Source organism: Thermobia domestica, chromosome 6 (genome assembly GCF_964235325.1).
Source record: "Thermobia domestica chromosome 6, izTheDome1.hap1.1, whole genome shotgun sequence".
Taxonomy (NCBI): Eukaryota; Metazoa; Arthropoda; class Insecta; order Zygentoma; family Lepismatidae; genus Thermobia; species Thermobia domestica.
Window position 1 is genome coordinate 3237762 of NC_137459.1, and position 19847 is coordinate 3257608.

General features: G+C 35.9%; 1 protein-coding gene across 9 annotated transcripts in view; it reads right to left on the reverse strand.

Moving 5' to 3' along the window:
* PMCA (plasma membrane calcium-transporting ATPase 3) overlaps nt 1–19847 on the reverse strand; it is a 765800-nt gene that overhangs the window by 324733 nt on the left and 421220 nt on the right. For 7 of the 9 annotated variants that reach the window (XR_014131792.1, XR_014131781.1, XR_014131782.1 and 4 more), the window contains one exon: nt 12105–12191. The gene's annotated coding sequence lies outside the window, so the exon portion shown is untranslated. Of the gene's footprint in view, nt 1–12104; nt 12192–12619; nt 12850–12929; nt 13039–19847 lie in introns of those variants that run through there. The other 2 variants (XR_014131784.1, XR_014131785.1) reach the window with 2 other exon arrangements.

Below are 19847 nucleotides of genomic sequence, written 5' to 3' on the forward strand. Positions count from 1 at the left end.
ATTTAGAAACGCGAAAATAAATACCGATTATCTAAATGGCTGGAAATCGAAATCAGATAAGTGAGTCATGATAACGGTATCTCACATAAAATAATATTGTCCAGCGAGTTCTTGTTCCATTTTTCGATTATCTTTTACCTATTTGAAGATATCACATAATTAGTGTAAAATTAGCAGTATTTTAATTTTACCGTGGTATGGCTTCTTAAGAATGTGTATTCAAATCAATTTTGTCTTCATGCGTATAGATGGGCAAGACTATATTAAATTCACTGAATAATTTATTTAGTAGTATTTTCCACTTAGCAGGATATTACACAGAGTATTGTAGTTTAATATTAGTTTTCGCTTTGTCTGGAATTTTACAGTAATTTGAAAGTGGGTATGATACAACTAAGCACCCTTAACCTAGAAAAAAAAAACTCAACTTTCAGAAATCATAGTTGTAGAATGACTGTTAGTGGCAAAAAAGATATATTAATTGGTGCCATATGACGAAGTGTCTTAGAGGTACTAATCATAGAAATAGTTTCCAAATTAAGTATCATTCGTGATAAGACAGATTCTATTGCAAGTTCTGATTATAAAGGTTCAATAACAGCTTCTAAGTGAATGTATTTAATTGTTATGGGTCTCTTTTGTTCATATACATACAATCACACTGTCTCAATGGCGAGATCGCATAAAAGTAAACTACTCTACCAAAGTAGAGTCTACTTTGTCTATTTCGTTTTTCGCAAAAATTCTACTTCCTATTGTCAAAAGTTAAATAATTCCGTTACAAAGAGATTCTACGTTTTCCAAAAAGCTGAAGAATTATTGAATCAAGTATCCTACGTCCAAAATAGTCTCAATTGGGTTACTTCTATAAGTAAATCGTTAAGGATATTCTCTATGAAGCGCGAAACTAGCCATATTTATTGCCTGTGAGCAGCAAGTTTGAAGAATTGCCTTTCAGAAGTTAGATTTTGACTTAAATCAAGCACTAAGTTCGATTGAATATTACTCTTACTGTTTTATTACTTCCGTTTACATTTCAAAATTAGTCTTTGTGTTTCCAAGAATTTGCGAGATAAAACTAAAATACCTCAAAGCTGCAAAATTCAAATTCTGTCTTTGAAAAATTATAAGATTTATCCTAGAAAATGATAAATTTCAAGATGAATTAAGTTAATTGTAAACATTCTTTAAATTGTTATTTCATTGTTTCCATAACACTTCTGTGGAAAGCCATGATGCCATGTGCAGTTCTGTCCTGCTGAAAAGAACTCTCCGACATTGGCGTCTACAGACCTTTGCTAGTTTCTGTAAAGCTTGCAGGATGGAGTGGGACCAAATCCTCTTGCTTCACTGGAGTTTGCTCCCATGGAAACTTGTCAACCGATTGTCCATAGTGTTCATGGCCCACTATAACAACATCGGTAGTTGCAGCGAGGTTTATCGAAGGTGAATACCGTTCAAAATTAGTTTGACATAAACCGAACAATCTTCTTTAGTAGGTCACATTCTTCATAATGCCATTGTAGCATAAGAACGTAGACCAAATGATTTGGAAAGAGACAGATTCATAAAAGCCTAAACCTATTACGAGGTCAATTTACAGTGGTTATTAAGAATATATGTTTAGGGGGCAACTTGGGCGGCTTCGTTCGGGACTTGTCAGCAAAAGGCATAGTTTTTGGATCCGACTTAATTTCATATACATATATAAATCCTTAACTACTGTAAATATGAAAGGAACTTCAGTTGCTCTGGAGCTAGTGATGGTTTTGAGAGGATGGTCCGGGGTAATTTCCGCGGAGCCTCGAAATTCCTCCCGGAACCATACATCCTATCCTGCTCAATGTGGATTCTCAATATTTTCGTAAAAAATACTTTTCACCGCAGTGTATATTGAAACTCTCCCCCAGCCAAGAAAATCTTCTGAAATCATCACTGTCTGGAAACTTTTCCACTCGAAGTCTCCTAAATAGATTTCTGGTGATGCCACTGATAGCATTGATAACATCCAAGTATATTGAGGTTGTTGATTGACAATATGAGATCCGTTTATGGATAACCATTTCCATTTTTGAGATAGAAGGGTAATCCAAAAGTATGTAAATTTATCTATTTTTGTACATAATTACCATTTCGATCGATCCATATTTGTAGGCACTGTGGCAGTTTTTATATGCTTATGTCATATCAGCTCACCTCCATGTGTTACGGGAAGGATTGAACCTAATCTTGCACCTCGTCGCCGTTGCTCAAGCACGTGCCTGCCAAATGTTCTTTCAACTTAGGAAACATGCGCTAGTCATGGGTGCCAAGTCCGGACTATAGGATAGGTAGGTGATGATGTCTCCTTCAACAAATTGACGGTCTCCCGCTTCTTTCGTCCTATTGAATTCCAGTACGACCAGATGCAAAATTCCTACGCTACTTGTGGACAGTTTTGACATCCATACACGACACATCATACGCTTCAGCGTATTGCTGATGAATTTAAATCGGTTTCACGCCTTTTGAGTTCAAAAACCAAATATATGCGCGAAATTTGCACTTAGCTGTAGCACCAAGCATGACCTCTATTATAAACGGTTGCCAAAACCAAGAATGAGCATCCCGGAGTGGTGCATGTAGGCTTGTTTGGTAGTAGAAAAAAAGTGTTTCCAACAGTTTCCCCGCGTCCCCAGCTTTTGATATTTTACATTTGATGTTTCCCACATACAAAGCGTTACAGCCAGTATAGTGGACAGAAATTCGTAGTTTTCTCTCTAGAGGTGGTGATAAAAATTATTACAATGCTAGCAGAACGTAAAGAAAATTCTTAGTTATGTGTTACGGTATGTAGGGTATAGTTAAAAGACGTATTGCACAGTACAACTTTGTGGTGATTTCGTTAGAAGAAGCGTGAATGTCTATATATTTATCATCTGGTAATCGTATGAAGTACCATACACAAACTCAAATAAAATAGATGTATGTTTATACATATTCTTGGTATATGACAAACTGAAAGATAGCATTCAGCATAACAAAAAATACATTTAAAATTATTTTCAAACCATTATAACAGCCCCTTATATTTATTTGTAGGCTTTAAACCAGTTTCTGAGAATATTCACTGACAGGAGCATATTCCTCCTTAACTCCTCAAGTCGATTCGACGTATACGTGTGCGGACCCTCATACTACTTCTAGAGGCGATTCGACATATGCGTATACGTCCTGTGCAATACTAACAAAATTATGCATATTATGCCATTTGTTGTCTTCCCACATGAACTAAAACGCATGACACTCGAGAGCACACAGGAATGTACTGCCATCTATTGGTTATCGAAACTGCACCATACAAAGGTGGACTTCTAAACGAACAAGAACACAAGACAGGAAGAGTACTTTGTAAGTACAACATGTAAGTTTTGTTATAATTTTTGTTATTATGGTATAATTTATGCATTTTTGTGTAGTGTGAAGTTTCTTTTACAAATTCTGAAAATTCCATTTTATTGAGCAAATGGTTTTTGAGATGTGTTTAATTTTGTGACATTATCGGAAAATTGTTGTTTTGGTGATTTAAAATTATCGCCTCTCGCAGTAACTTATGGGTATTTAATTCCCGGCTCGAAGGAATAAGTTGATTTTTATTAAAAATAAACTAGTTGTTTCTCCTAAGTATTAGGCTCCTTGTACATTAGCGACATCTATTTGTGTTAGCTGGGGGAAGCAAAGCTAGCAACAACTATTAACTTGACTGTGAACTATTAGGACTTGGCATGACTGACATACTGGGACGTCTTGCTATTAATATAAGGGTGCATCACAAGAACGTATAACATGCCACCTGGAGAACTAATCTAACCTTGACCAAATTTATCTTTGAAGTAGGCTTTGAATTGCTTAGTAGGCATGTGGGTGACCTTTTTCTTCTTGAACTCTTAGTCATTAAATCTGTAGTTTGCAATTAGTGTAATGCAAACCTATCTTTAGTTGGTATTTAATAGAAGAATTAAGGAAAATCAATAGAACAAACCTGTTAAACGTTCATTTGAAGTTAAGCGTTAGGTAAATACGTTGGACATTTACAACGAAGGATGAACCCTAAACCAATGAAGAATGTTGTTTTTTTCTTTCTCTCTTATTAGTAGCACACAAAATTTCAACTTCTGTACTGTTAAGAAAGGAATCGTGGAATAAGAGAAAATCAATAGTGGACAAAGATCAAAGAGGGGTAATATACAGAGTGGGATGCGCGGAGTGTAGCAAAATTTACATAGAAGACACAAAAAAAGAAGATGGAAGAAAACAGCACAAAGATGATGTAAAATAGAAGGGACAACAAAGCAATATATAAGCATTTGAAACAGACGAACCACAGGATAGCGTTGGAAGGAGCAGAAGTCATCAAAGCAGAGAAGAGGACATTGGTGAGAAAATGGAAAGAAGCTAAGGAAATTATGAAGGGAGGAGACAATGCGGTGAATTTGAATGCAGGATTCGCGATAAACAAAGAATGGGAGAATATTCTACTTAAAGAAGCAGAAAGAAATACAACAAATTAATAAGGGAACACAACAAGGATAATTAGAGGACAAGAATGTATTCGGCAAAAATGTTTATTGTTAATTTAACAAGTACGCAGCTAAACAAGTAAAAGTGGAATTCCACAAGTGTTATAACCTGACCAAGATAGCTGTGCGGTTTTGGGAGGATGGCGCTGCTGTTGTGTTTACATCAGTTTCTTGGCAAGCGCGGTGGGACAGGGGAGCGGAGAGTTTCACTTTGCAGTGTATCCAACATTTTTTTAAAGTTGCAGTTTAGATGTTATGCATAGTCTAATCTCTTTACGCTTAATAAAAAACGCCGTAACTTATGTATGTATTATAGTGAACCATTCCTGAAGTAATGCAGATGTATTGTGAATAGTGATTTATGAATGGAAATTACCAATTTAGGAACAACATAGCACAGTTGACAATTCAGTGAGCTTCTACCGTGTATTAAGCAAATTGTATAAAAATTGATTATGTTTTATTCGATTTCATTATAAAGCAGTAGCAGCCTGTAAAATGCAGGAATGACAATGTCAGTGACTAAAAGATTAATTTTGGGTTGGGAGCTTAGAGTTTTGCGCAATATCTTGTAACTGTAAGCTTCAATCAAGTTAAGGTTAAGGCTCATGATGCTGCTGTTTAAGTGTATGTTTATCGATTGGCAAATAAATTATTTTTTCGAGTTTTAGCCAGGAAGGAATCTCGAAACGTTTCCTCTCGAGAACTGTGAAAGTCCTTTCCGCTGGTCTACTGGCTAGCGCATGTGCTTTTATTGTATGTGGTTCTGGGTTTGATTCCCATTCAGAGAACAAAATTTAATTTTAGAATCTTTCACTTTCATTAATCATCTGTCTCCTCTAGCATAAACAACACAATCATGGGACGTTAAAATAAAGAAATTTCATTTTTTGGTTCGGGAAATATGAACCCTTTGGAGGAAAAGGAAGTGCAGAAATTTTTCCTTCATTTTTTAAAGATTTATGGGATTGGATAGCTTGCCTTTAGGGATTGATTCGTACAATTTGGTTCAGTGCTCCCTTCTTTTAGGATCATTATAGAAATCCAGCCCTTTGGTAGAGTTCGAATAAAAGCATTGCTTCAGCACACAATAAATTTTATTTATGAGGAAAGAAATTACCTCTGGACTAACTCTGAATTTCTCTCATGTTTTAGCTATCAGGTCACAAAGAATTAAATCTACTAACTGTTTTCACACACAATATAATTTTGAAACTTGGGAGCCTAGTGTTATATTTGTGTCTGTAGTATATAATAATGCTGATACGTTATTCTGTTGAACATCTGAAAGGTATTTGTCGATTGACTTCAGAGGACTGAGTTTAGCCCGTAAACACAAGTTGCCTATAGTTCAAACATACCGGTATCAGATGTACGGTCTTGTTTAATAAAACCTGCTCCTCCCTGTCCTCTATCTGAAAAGTCCTATATTGTTATTCACATATGAAATTCAAAGGCAAAGTCAATCGTCTTTATTCAGTTGTATTTTTATTTCAAGTGTAAGTAGTAAAATGCGCTACGCATGGTTGCAAGAGGTTGGGTGGCTTTTTTTTTTAAATACTGACCTGACATATCTAACATTGGCACTCTTTATAAATTGATGTAAGAAACGGCCGATTGATTTCCAGCCAATTACTTCATCACCGGTATCTTTGAGCAATGAGATAACAATGGAAGACAAACTTCGTTCTTTTCAAACTTGATACTTTGAAAAACTTATGAAAGTGGTTTTGTTATTCAAATACATATTCGCTCTAATAAATTTCAGAACTAGCATTAATCTTAGAATAACGCAATGGCTGTAAGAGTTACCCTGAAAATGTATTTTGTATGTTTTCTTTTTTACGTACTTCAGAGATTTTGTCTGAATTTTACTGAAGTTATAAGGAACCTTCACAATTATCAGGCACCCCATTTTAATCGCTCCCCCTCCGCCGTCAATGCAACACTTCTAACCGTCTCCCCAGGGGTCCTGGGTCCACCTCTGATTGAGATGGTACATAAAAATAACTTTGTCTAATCTCTGTCATTATTTAGCATGGTTTAGTAATTTAAAAAAAGACATTTCTGCCACATTTTGAAAACTTTCAAATAAAGTTTTCAAAATGTGGCAGAAATATCGTTTTTTTTTTAAATACTAAACCATGCTAAATAATGACAGAGATTAGACAAAATTATCTTTATGTACCATCTCAATCAAGGGGTGGACCCAGGACCCCTGGGGAAACGGTTAGGAGTGTGGCGGTGAAAGATCAGTTCTCTCTCTCACCAAACCTTTGAAGTACATCCGAATATGATGTCAATGCAAAAGAATTTTCTTACTCAAGACCCCGATCGCTCCGCCCCTGATTTGAGCATATGCGTGAAGTGGTTTATTACGAACAAGACAAGGAAGAACTGTGATAGATTGATTACAGAACTATGATAGATTGATTACAAGTAATTCGGTTAGAAACACTGCTGCTTGCATTTTAGTTCCAATACCGGCCGCCCGCACTCGTTCGCTGGTTGTGTTATACCTTTTATTGAAGGGGCGGAACCTAATTAAAAGTTGATCTCCGGAAAGTATATAAGAGGTAACCAACTCCCAAGTAGCCAGAACGAGTGGAAGCCTGATGGAGACACAGTTATTGTGTTGAAACTGTTACGTGATTGTGTGTTTATATATTTTTATCACATAGCCTTGCTCAGTGTGTTCTGTTTAGTTTTAAAAAGAAGTAATTACGTGTTTCTGAAATACTGCATCACAATCCACACACTTGAATATGGAAACAATATAAGGAAATATATACTTAGAATCCATTGATGTCAAAATTATTCGATTGAAGAAATCAAAACTGCTATTGGACATTATTTTGTTACATAAACAAGTGAGTTTCGTTTCACAGTGTGAAACTACGATTGGCTTCCAAACTCTGGGAATTCAATACTCAAATCTGAAGAAGTACCTCTTTAACCGCTTCCCGGATTAACCCGAGTTATTTCGTTTTACTAAGTAGGTCAGTTCTGGTCAAATTTTCTTCCCAAACGTGACTATGTTGTACACGAAATATCTCGCAATAAATCACAAAAGAACGGTCGAAGAAACAAAGTGCGAATTTACTCGTCCTGGTCCAAATTGAAGCAAATGCGGAAATCTTAATAACTCGGGTTTCTCCGCTAGGACCTGGTTACTTCGGATAAATTGGGCCGGGAAGTGTTTAACTACTGGTTGCAATAGATTAATAAGATCAAAGATATAACTTGTTCCTTGAACACTGAATCCATATAAAAAAAAATCTTTCTTGTGATCTCTTACTGCTTTGGTTCTGCGACGATAAAAGGCTGAAACGGGAATTTGTTAATTTGAACCACTTCTGTTTGAATAGATGGTCAAGGGAGGAGACAGGACCTACTCTTAGGAAGCTATAACAATTGCAAAAACGTGCGTGTCGGTAACTCTTACCGATTTTGCTCTACGGAAATCAGTATTGAAACAGGAAGTTGTACTAAATTTCAAGCACTTACAGTTTTGATCAAGTTGTGATGTTATGTTGTCTTGTCACTCTAAAATCAATTGCAGAAAACAGCTTGTCGGTATAGCGATAAATGTTGAAACAGGAAATGATTTATTCTAACCTCTTCCGGTTTGAATGGTTAGTTAATGGGAAAGATAAAAGCTATCATAGAGATGCTAAATTGATTGCCAAAAAACGCATCTCGATATCTCTAAGAGTTTTTTTTTTTTTTTTTTTTTTTTTTGCGATGATACCTACTCACCGACGGACGAAGAAAGCCGCTTTATGAGACCATAAGACTTCCGACACTTATGCATAGTTTGGAAATTTAATTAATAATTACTTGCTTCTAAAAAATGAAATATTTGAAACTCAGCAACTATTTTGTCCATAGTATTTAATTTATTTATTTTATCCAGGTTATACGTTCTTCACAAATGATATGAAGGATTAAAAATTTGGTAGACCTACTTAGCAATAATAGTTAAGCTAATTACAAAAGATTATATAGTGGAAGAATGAAAGAGAAAGCTTGAAGTTTTTCCCATACAATAAAAGTATACTGTACATAAATAGTTTCAGTTCTCATAAAGAAAACACGCATAAATAGGAAACAGGAAAGAAAAAGGTATAAGTTGAAAATTTTATAATCAAACGATATCTGTGCACGGATTTCTGTGTTATATACAGAGGAATCTAAGACGCAAAATTTCGAATAGAAGAAGTTCACGACTTAATCAAATGACTTTCTGGTATAAAAATTGATGTGAAAGATCTGAAGTTTATCATCATAAGATGTGAAATTCTTGCACAGCACTCGTTTCCTCTGTCACGTATTTCTTTCTTTTCTTTTAAGGTTTCACTATCGTCAGTTGATTTTTCATTCTCTCCTTTCAGTCTAAATGTTGTGTAGAGAAATAATATAGAATCTAGTTTTACTAACACAAGTTTTAATATCTTTTTTTACGGTCGATTGTTGATAGATTCACGTACACATAATTGGATACGTTATCACTAGAAATCGAAATGATGACAGAAAATAAGTAGTATTCTGTGAACTTGATATATGCTCAATAATAAGTATTCATTAAATTGCAATTCTGAGAACAACAACATAATATTTGTCATCTTTCTAAAGGAAAAATGCATTTTGCAATACATGATACCAAAATATTTGAAATATAACTTTTTTTTGCTGAAATTAAGTAAATAAAATCACGTTAGAATTCTGGAAGTGTATTGGAATCTTCAGATAGCTCAGTCTACTTAAAAAATCGAAATAGAATGCAACTTTTACAACAGAAATGAAATTACCAGTTTCTTTTTAATAATAAAAAAGTTGTGAAAACAGCTTCTGAAGAATGAACCACTCCTTAATCTTGAGTTTCGTTGCCCTGCTTAAAAAGCAAATCAAACACTCGATCAGTAATAGATCTATTTTTTAAAATCTACATTGTGGTTCAAAAAACCAACCTCTTTTAAAAAAACTTCTAACCATCAACGAAAGTAAATGAAACCTATGAATATTTTATTTAACTGTTCAAGATTTTATAGTCAATCACTTTATCTTAGATTCTAAAGAAACTGGACGATCTTTATGCCTTATGGACCTATCTACAGAATGGTTTATATTCTGGTTTCCTGTCTAGTGGTTGAAGAGAGATCCGGTACACAGTAATGAGTATCATATTTTTCCACCTGACTTTTACAATTTTGATGATTTTTTTCTGAGTATGTGTGTCATTGTAGATCCAGAACTAGAGGTAAGGATTCTTTCGATTTCTTCAAACAAATCAATTTAATTTGAATGAAACAATTTTCTTAAGATATGTTTAATTTTTCGTTTATTTTTTTCGATGTGTTTGCTTTTGGACACTTTTGGAGGTAGAAAAACATTCGAAAATTTGTTCAGCTTGCTAAATATGTGAAAGAAAAGCAATTTGTGTAATTATTAGTAAAAGTAATTTACTTTTATGTTAATTCTGTATATTGATACAAATATTCAACATTATGAAATGAAATCCTGAAGTTTTACGTCCCACGGCTATGGCGGCTAGGCTAAAGGAGACAGTGATGATGAGAAATGAATGCAATGGTGGAATGAATAAAGCAGGTGGAGATAGGGAAACCCCAAGAAAACTCACGAACATAGTGTTTGTCCACCATAGAGGTCACTTGGCTCGAACTGCTTATATTCAGCATTAACATGATGAAGATTCAAGATAAGTTTACAGTATATAAAGTATTATTTAAGATTTTTTTTGTTATCCCTAACCTTTATGTAACATGCACATCTTCAAGGCATATTTACTATTTACAATCTCAAGTTTAATCAGCCATTCCCATTGATCTAGTATCTGGGACGTACAATTTTGGTGAACCTGGTCTCAGGTTGGATTTCCATTAACATTTGTGATCTATAAATTGTGTTTAGTAAGTGCTTTCACGTAACCAAATGGTTCGGTACACGTACTCCCAGATTCGGTGAAGGTTCAGCATTTCTCGTGTTAATATAACATTGCAAAGCAATGGGACCTACTTAAATTAAGTGGTATCCAACTTAGGTACACAAAGCCAGAAATAACAGAATACGAAAGTTGAAGCGCTGACCACACATCAACCAAGTAAATCAGTCTGGTCGACCATAGTCTCTCATTGACTGTAATATCAGAGAGCTTAATTTAATTTAGTATGTACAATGACGAATATAATTTTCTTCATTTGTTCATTAACTCTAAAAATGTAATATTTTTGAAACATTCTTTCAATGAGAAAAAAAATAAAAAATGGAAAATCTCTTTCTTTCTTGTTTTCACTTTTAATGCAAAATTTTTGAAGGTTGAATGATTTTTTTACTTTAAATGTTCAATTTTGGCGCCATTTTTCAAGATGGCGCTTAATCTATGAGTCAGAGAGTAATAATATTTAAAATAAGATTCCGTCAAGTATCTTACTTAAGAATCAATTTGTATCAATTCTGTTTTAAAAAGAAAAGGTATATTTGATGACGTTTTTTTTTTTTTTTTTGAAAGGTTTTATTTCTTGAATTCTATAATAAGCTTTATAGCTGAAGATAAATCAACTGCCATTAAGTAGAATTCTATATCTACAGTATCAACATGTTATCGAGTTCCACAAATTCCACAAGGCGGTACTATACCTAGTTTGCAACTACAGGAATGAACATTTTCGAAACTACAGTTAGGAGACTGCAGTTCATTTGTTAAGACAATGTTCTATGTAGGTTTAAAAGTGAAACATCGAACACTATCATCATAAAATACTGAATTTGTTCGAAACATCAGTCGAGTGTAATGACAATTCTCAAATCTATAGTGAAGTCTGTGTCAGCTGATAAGTAAAACTATTACTTGTATTAAGAGAGAAACAGGAAGAAATGTGTATATGCTCACAAGTTAAAAATATGAGTGTTTACTTTTGTTGCCTGTTACTCGATTAAAAATGACGCATTTGGCAGGAAACAATGACAAGTGTAAAGACGGTGGTGAATATTTCCAAGCGCAAGCGTTTTAAGAATGCTTTCTCATCGATCTAAGCCCCTCCTCCCGTAGCTCCAAATGGGGCAGCCATGGCTAAATTACTAATCGATAGATTCCATGCATTAATACTGGAATGTAGCAAGCTTCAAAGTAAGCCACGGAGGAATTGCATTCAAGATGCGCTTTATGAACAATTTAACCGACAGTAATCAACATTTTGACTTTATTTTATTGATGCTGTAAAAACAGAATACCTACCTACTAAGGGTCTTTTGACACAGTTTGATTTAATAACAATATAAAAATGTAATAACTTATGTTTTTCCAAATTATCAAATATCCACAAGAAATACTTTTCTTTGCAGCAATGTTTTAACTTAAATATATAAGGCTTTTAGAATAATAATTACGTATAAAAATAATGGACAAATATTACGACATGAATTAATTTCCATGCATAGTTATATAAGCATATTATGAGAGGAGGGAAAATGAAAAAATATGATTAATCTAATTTTTATGATTTGGAAAGAAAAAGGTACACTTACCTTAAATCCCACCGATTCACGTCACAACCAGCCTCCGCTCTGTTTGGTACGTACCAATTATCTCCCCCATGCAACACGTGCCTCTAACTGTAAGAAAATAGGTCACATGCAATTTTTGGGTGACAAATTCAGAGTTACATAAGAGCATATGTAATATATTTATAATCATGATCAATTGAAATTCCAGATGGCGTTGGACTAGCGAAATTCATTCTTAAGCAATAAAATTATCTAATTGTGAAATCTTATAGATACGAATCTTAATATCAAATAAACACCTAATAAGATTAAAAATGTGCAAGTGAATATATGTGTGTATATATAGTATATAACAGTGAACCGCACATAAAACAGAGTAGTGGGTGAATTTTCATCAAAATATTCACTGACCTTTCTGGCAAACATAATTATCTTTAAAAAAGCAACTGCAAGTGCTAATGCTTCAAAATTGACACACTTTCACTTCCTGTATCTGAATCATTGCAAGAATTCCCCCAATTTCCTCCCCTTCTCACCTCTTGAAGACCTTGAAGCAGCCCCACCCTCTCAAGATTGAGAAAGCTCCTCACATTAAGCCGGGTGACAAGAGTCTTCTACTACTGATGAATGATCAATAAAGAAACTAAATGACAAAACACATAGTGCTATGAACACCATCTGCAGAATAGAAACTGTTCCCTCCACTGGACACGATCAAGGCAGAGTTGATCCGAGACACCGCCCTAGCCTACACGCACACCTCAGTCACATGTGTGGGACGTCTTTGAAACAAATGACAACACTTTCAAATCACTGGGGGATGAAGAGATGCTGAATGAGGCCTACCTCGGTTCTCCGGCGGGTAGGGAGTCGCGATACCCCTGTCACGGGAAGGTGCTCCTTCCAGCTATGTCTATTAGCTACGAGACCATGAGAGTGTACCAATACTGGCCGAACCAAGTGAAGTCGAGCTAGTCGGGAGATCGATAACTCGCGGAGCGGTTCACTCCAAAAGGCAGGCAGGGCGGGCAGCAACACTCAACCTCTCGTATTCCGGGAACAAAATTCAACTGTCGATCGGATTGACTACCACCCCGAAAGGCCACTGGGTAACTTTCGCTGATGACTCTCTAACACAGTATTCTATTTACATGGAAAGACATCAGCAAGTATACATGTGTGAGGGGGAGAGCAGAAAACAAACAAGGAAATGTAGAGACTGACAAAGAGGTACGGAAAACATAAAATGTGATTGGAAGGATCAAATATAAACGTATAGTGGGTAAAAAGTCAACAATTTAAGTGTTACAAAATGAAGGCAAGTTCATTAGAAATATACGAATAGGAGAGAAAGTTTACAGTTCCAGATTAAAAAAAAATCATACGAATATATCTAGGCATTGTTTCATTTAGTCTCTCTTCATAAGATTAGGATTTAGGATTTAGATTTCTGGGCATGTTAGCCCGTCATGTATGAGGGATGAGGTCCCTCGGTGATCACACTGTCCGGGGAAAGGGAAGGAAGAAAAATTGGAGAAGGAAGTGGCCTGGGACCTGTATGCTAGGTACCATCTGGGCATTTGCCTGGTGTGAATGAGGAAAGCGCAGGAAAACCTCATTCAGGATGGTTAACCTGAAAAAGCTTTTTACACTTTTTCTACCGAGTGTTTCCACCAGAAATCGAACCCGAGACCGCTTGTACCAGATTTGAGAGCGCTAGCGACTACGCCACGCAGAGCTATTCTTCGTAAGATTATTTTCAACTGAGAACTACAGTTAATTACTAATTTCGTTGGTGATCAGAAAAAGTAATTATGGTAAAGTAATTATTCAGCTACATTTAAAATAATATGAGCTACACTAACCAATGAAAGGTGCCACGCCACTTTCTTCTAAACTGTGACTATTTTTAACATTCTACACGCGAGTCTTCTTTCAGGTAACGGAAGACTTCTTCGTCCAACAAGGTTTATATTTCGAAATATAATCTGAAGTTAAGGGCATGCATTTTATTTCCTGTGATACATTTAAAAGACAACACATTCGTCTTCGCCTTTGAGATTTTACAGAACAGAAAGGAGTTTGAAAATATAATCTTTTTAGGTTTCCAAACTATTATGCATAACGACTGTCTGTCTACAAATATCAGAGCATAAATTCTACGAAATGGCGTTCAAAGGATACGTTGCATCTCGGAAGCCTCTCTATTGAAATTGGAAATAGTATATACCGTGCGTTAATAGGGTTTCAATATCCTGATAATTTGGAAGTCGATCAAAGTTTCACATCGTGGAATCAAATTCAGTTTTACATGATAGGAAAGGTACAATGAATTAAAGAAAACTTCCTCCCCTACTTTCCCAGTTTGATGTAGGCCTATGTCATATGGACATTCAGTTTAAAGTATTATTATTATTATTATTATTATTATTATTATTATTATTATTATTATTATTATTATTATTATTATTATTATTACTTAATGAAATGAACACATTATCTGAGTGCCATGAGTTTACATTTTGTAGATAATTATTGCCACACCAAACTGTACCTTAGACGTACGAGGGAGTATTCAAAAGTTTCTGGTCTGACTCTGATATATCGTGGCATTCATGACATACAGTGCTATCTATGAAAGAAATAATGTATCAGTTTCAAGTGTCTAGCTGCGCCACTTCGTTGAAGGCAGTAATTTGAATCAGTCGCTGCTTCATTGAATTAGAGTTTTGTGTCCATTTCAGCGCCAACACTTTATGAGAGGTGAACCTGCAGTTTAAGATGAAATCCAAATAACCCTTTGAAAATGTTTGAGGATCCCTCACCGGAAATTGAACCTGGCTTACGAAAGTCGCGCGCGCTAGCCACTAGACCAGCCGTGAGGATTGACGGTAGATTTAGATACTGAATTGAATGTTTTTATATGTAATGGTATGGTGTTCCATAACACCCAAAGGGCCAACAGAAATATCTAAAATTAACCATAGACAAACGAGGCAATTCCTTGATTTCCTTAGTGTTGGGGTGATGAGGGTTTAGTGGATTAAAGGCTTTAAGAGTTAAATTGGTTGCCCTTAAACAGACACTATTTTATTCTGTTTCGTGATTAATTTCCATTTTTGGCACTGAAGCTTATGAGATATCGATTTATAACTTAAAGCGAAATTCGATCCACAACATGGTTTCACAGGAATGGAATCAATTTTGTCGTTGCAGAAAAAGGAATTCTATCATTTAGTGTCGACAGCGCAGCTCCTCGTAACGTTGTCGCTAACGCATGTGAATAGTCCCGGGTTCGATTCAAGGTTGATACTCTCAGTCGGAGGTGTAAAAAGCCTTTCCGGGTCAGTCATCTTGAGTGAGACTTCTCTTGGTTTGCCTAATTCATACCAGGCAAATGCTGGGATGGTAGGTAATATAAAATGTCCCAGGTACCTTTGTCCTTTCCCTCTTCTCCGGGTAATGTGCACGCCGAGAGACTCCATCCCTCATACGTGACGGGCTAAAATGGACATAAATGCCGAAAATCCAGAAGCAATTCCTAATTTCCAGTTGCCTGATGAAAACAACATTTCCAGCTGGATGATAAATGACACAAGGGAAAATTTTTACCCTCGCAGCGACAAGGATAACCAAACACAACAGAGACAAATCGTAGGATTGCTTGGCAGTGCACAAGTACTCATAACATACCAACAAACCTATCAACACCAGAAGAAAGTTTTACCAAAATGATGCAGCCATTTTGCGTTTTAGAGCTTCCTTGAAATCAAAAGTCGTTCATCTCCATCCCAGAATTCTATTTAAAAATGGAATGGCTGGATGAGGAAAACAAGTGACCTGAGTCAGAGAGGAAGCAGTTTTTGATAAGGAAACAGGAAAGTGCATGCGGAACCTCAAAAGATCGATTCCTACCTGTTCACGGCAGTTGGAGACTTCATAAACAACATCATGGCGTGCTTCAAGGAAAGAAAGAAAAATTCACATGAAGCCAAAAAATATATGGCTTACAGTGAAGAAGAAACACCGACAATGGCACTTATTATATTATTTATTCAGTGGAACAGTGATAATTGGGAAGATTTTTTTTCTTAATTAATTGCACGCATGGACGGATTGGAGTTTATTATCTTTTTCAACACCGTGGCTATATGACACGTAGGCCGAGTCACCGTAATGCGTTTACATGTTTCAAGAATGCCAAACCATGAATAGAACCCGGGAATCTTTGCAGCAGAGACGCGTGGGCTAGCCACTAGACAAGCAAGAATGAATTTCATTGATTGAAGTCTAAAAATTTTTCAGAAACAACACTGTATTAGGCAGGCCTACTACTGAAATATAGTGGGATCCAAACAAACACTAAGGTTTGTACTGGAGTCTCAGTATCCCCATCGGGAATGAAACCTAGACGCAAGTGCACAGAAAGCATGTAAGTTTTTCGTTTGGCGAAGTTAGTCGTTTACACGGCCTACGGCCTTGCACCTCTTAAACCCACAGTTCAACCGAATATCAAATTCTTTCTCCTATTTCAACTATCTAAAAATAAGATTGTGTATCCTAAGAAATCGCCTATTTAAATAACATAAGAACCATTTCATCTCCCTTTAGACGCCTTAAAAACTAAAAATATTCCCTTTTCTCAATTTTCCTATGGGTTAGGCCCAGAAACCTATAATCATGCCAAATTTCAACTAGGGATGCGCACGAGACGAGTCTAGAAATTATTTTCCTGATAAAATTCGAGTCGAGACACGGCTCTTCCAATGGAGAAATATACAGTTTTCGAGTCGAGACATCACTTTTACAGCACATTTTCGAGACCAGACAAATCTTGTCTCGTGCGCATCCCTAATTTCAACTTTCCACGCCAACCGGAAGTACCCGTTATTTTATGTTAGTTCATGTAGTTTTATATATAATTAGGATATATATACGTATATTATACGTATATATAGGGGCCTACGTATATTATATACAGGATGTCTCACCCGAGTTATGTGAGAACATTTGTCGTGAAATCTAGGTGGTCACACCCATACACAAATTTGACTTCTTACTCACTTTTATTAAGATTTTTATAACACTTTTGCTGAGGCCTCTTACGAGTGGGACACCCTGTATATGCACTATATATATACATATTATATATTGTTACACTCTTTGGCATAAATTTTGATCTCTCCAACACCCTTAATGTGTTCCCGTTAATTAATATGAGATTTTTCGGACGATTTCTTCAAAAACGAGTAAGGCAATTTTGTTCACACGTCATAAATAAATATTTTGTACTAATAACACTAGAATATTGTGTAAATTATTCCTTACGAAAAAGAATCATTCCTTACGAAATTAGTTTACTCTCGGGGAAAAGGTTATCTTCAGTTTCAAAAAGAACTCGGGAGATTTGTCATATTTCATAAATAAATATTTCATTATTTTATTCTTATAGAATTGCACTTCCATGAGAATGTCACAAGAAGTAATTTAGTCTTGAAATAGTTTTGTAAAGAAAACAATCATGCTATTTTCTTATCCCTAACGTATGGCATAAGTTTTTTTCTCGTGGAAAAATCTACAAGGAGTAGTATACTTTTGGGGATAAGTTATCATTCGATTAAGTTTTCCAAGAGTGCCTTATATATATATATATATATATATATATATATATATATTTGTACTTTACAGGAAAATGTTTTATTATTAACTGCAACACATCATTTAGTTTAAGGATTTTAAATGAGAAAGTTTAGTACAGTGGCCTGAACCTTTTATTTGATTCATGAACTTAACGAAAGTGAGCTCCGAGAACTTAAGCTTGCATGTGACATAAATTGCACAAGAGCGTTCTAAAGATATTAGTTTAACGCCTGTAAAAAATTCAACTTACCAGGTTAATATGGCTTAGGATTACCTTTCGCCCTCGGACCAGCTCTGATTCGACATGAAATGGAGTCATAGAGGTCATGAATGCTAAAATGTGGAACACCACACTATTCCATATTCAGTTCCTTCAGAGAAGATGGAGGGGGAAATCTGAGCCGGATTCATGTCTCCAAAATGGATTATCGGTGGTCCTCTGGGCAGCAACACGACCAGACTGTATACTAGAATTTTGCTGTGCTACCCACAGCATCACAGATTTGCAATCATGTTTCATGGTTGGGCGGAGGCACTACGAATCATGCGTTTCATTGGGTGTCGACTACACGTAAACACGGTCCCTGGTTTGAAATAAGGTAAAAGATGGTGTATCTGAACGTATCACACGTCTCAAGTCATAGTAGTCCATGTTGCATATTTGCGACACCGCTGACGTCATGCTAAAGCGTTATTGTCCCTTATCAACAGTTTTGCTCGTGAAAAACGACCTCGCACTTCTATGACATATAACTCGCGGCGGGCTAAAATAGTCGACACAGACTGTAGGATGTGCTGCTTCACTTCTCTTGTCACTTTCACCGCAGTCGCACTACAGTTCTGAGTTAGAATCTGCTCTAATGCATGCTTGATAGGATTTATGACTAAGAGTTTTCTTCTGACTGCAGATGTGATTCTGACGTAAGTTTTGTAGGCCGTCGTCACCTCGAACACACTTCCCACTTCGCCTCGCTTGCACTTGATAACCGAGCAACCAAAAATTTGCTCTCTTTGAAAATCAGAGATGTCGTCCACTTTACACTATCACCATCAGTTTTGTTCGCTCCATAATGCCATTTTACTGTTCCTCACGTAGTGCGGAGTTTGCTCTAACACCACAATCATCTATAGTTGTGGTCGCCGCCTGCGCGTCGTCAACCCAGACAATGGACTTGTTTCCAACTCCAGGTGTTTTCATTACATTGAAAATTGATAAGTGATTTTCATTAGATTTCGTATGTAGGGTAGAATAACAAAATGACAAGTTATGGGTCATTTCAAGACGCTGAGAAAAAAACTGGAAAATTGTTAAGGATAAGGTGAAATGTTTCTAAGCTTAGGAAATATCGATTTTTCTTAGCAAGCTTCACAGCATCATAAGATTTGTTATCAAATATAATAGAATACTGTGCACTACAAAGGCTACACTTGTCTCTTACAACCATTGGATCTAGGAGCACTAGGAGAGAGTACAACGTGAGAGAGTACATGAGTGCTCCGTTCTAAGTAACGAGATTCATTTTCTAGGAATGAGAATGTTAACCTAGATAGAATATTCAATGAAAGCTGTAGAGCTTTGCAATGGTGACAGAAACAGTGCGAAACAGTGGATGACGTGCAGTGGAAAGAAAAATAGGAACACTCTGCATTTTTCTTTCCGGTTAGTTGTTTAATTACATCCAATTCTGCCCCTATTTCTGTTGTGTTCAAGGATAAGCAGGAACTCCAACTCTGACTTCTTCTAGAGCCTCTTGTAGGCGAGAGTATATATATATATATATATATATATATATATATATATATATATATATATATATATATATATATATGTGTGTGTGTGTGTGTGTGTGTGTGTGTATGTGTGTGTTTGTGTATTCGAGGATAACTCTGGAACGCCTGTAGCAATTTTAACCAAACTTGGTACAATATTACTTACAGTCTGAATAAGAATACTGTTGAGGTAAGACATCTTGGCACACTTATGGGAGTGGGAGACATAAGAATGATCGATAACGACAGATATTAGGTTCAAATTCATAGTTTCTGAGGTCCATGTACTGATGCGTGATAGTTTCGATGATCTTTAGGTTCAAGTCCATCCCTCCAGTGAGAATACGACCCTCT